This window comes from Prionailurus bengalensis, chromosome D4 (genome assembly GCF_016509475.1).
Source record: "Prionailurus bengalensis isolate Pbe53 chromosome D4, Fcat_Pben_1.1_paternal_pri, whole genome shotgun sequence".
Taxonomy (NCBI): domain Eukaryota; kingdom Metazoa; phylum Chordata; class Mammalia; order Carnivora; family Felidae; genus Prionailurus; species Prionailurus bengalensis.
Genome location: NC_057359.1, coordinates 1911667 through 1912450, shown reverse-complemented (window position 1 = coordinate 1912450; position 784 = coordinate 1911667). Strand labels below are relative to the sequence as shown.

The 784-nt window shown below is 43.2% G+C and overlaps 1 pseudogene; it reads right to left on the bottom strand.

The window, feature by feature from the left end:
* Positions 1 to 212: 212 nt before the first annotated feature.
* Positions 213 to 784, bottom strand: LOC122475189 (annotated as a pseudogene).

Here is a 784-nt window from a genome sequence, read left to right as displayed (position 1 = left end):
AGCACAGAGCCTGACGCGGGGCTCAATTCATGGACTGCAAGATCATGACCTGACCCAAAGTCGGATGCTTAACTGAGTCATCCAGGTGCCTCAAAACCCACAAAATTTGAATAAAGCCATCCCCCAGTGAATTCAGATATAAAGTTTGCTTTAAATACTTCTTTGGGGAAGACAATACCATGCTGCGACTCAATTGAAAGAAACATTTTTACAGTCTTGACGTCTTTTATTTTTTTTACATTTATCATGCCATGAATTCATAGGGAATGGGTTCCAACAGCTCAGGTTCCTTTCCATTGGTTCTCACAAAGTGTGCTTCTCTGGGTGGGGCAGGCTGGCGCTTCAGTTGAACCCAAGTACCTTTCTCCTTGGCTTCCTTCTTTTTCTGATCATTTTCCTTCACACACTTCAGGAAGCTGTCTCGGCTCTTTGAGTGCTTATGTGCTCGATACCTAAATTAATTCTCTTCGCAAGAATCTTGCCCTTGTTTGTTTACAACAGTGCCAACAGCATGCTGGGTAACATTGTAGACTCTTCCAGTTTTGCCATGGTAACATTTGTGGGGCATTCCTTTTTGAACAGTGCCCATTCCCTTGATGTCCACAATATCACCTTTCTTGTAGATTCGCATGTATGTTGCCAAAGGAACAACTCCATGTTTTCTAAAAGGCCTAGAGAACGTATAGCGAGTACCTCTCCTCTTTCCCTTTGTGTTGGTCATTTTGGCGAATTACTGGAAGATGGCGGTTCTGGCCGAAAGGCAAATACCTTCTATTCTAAAGGT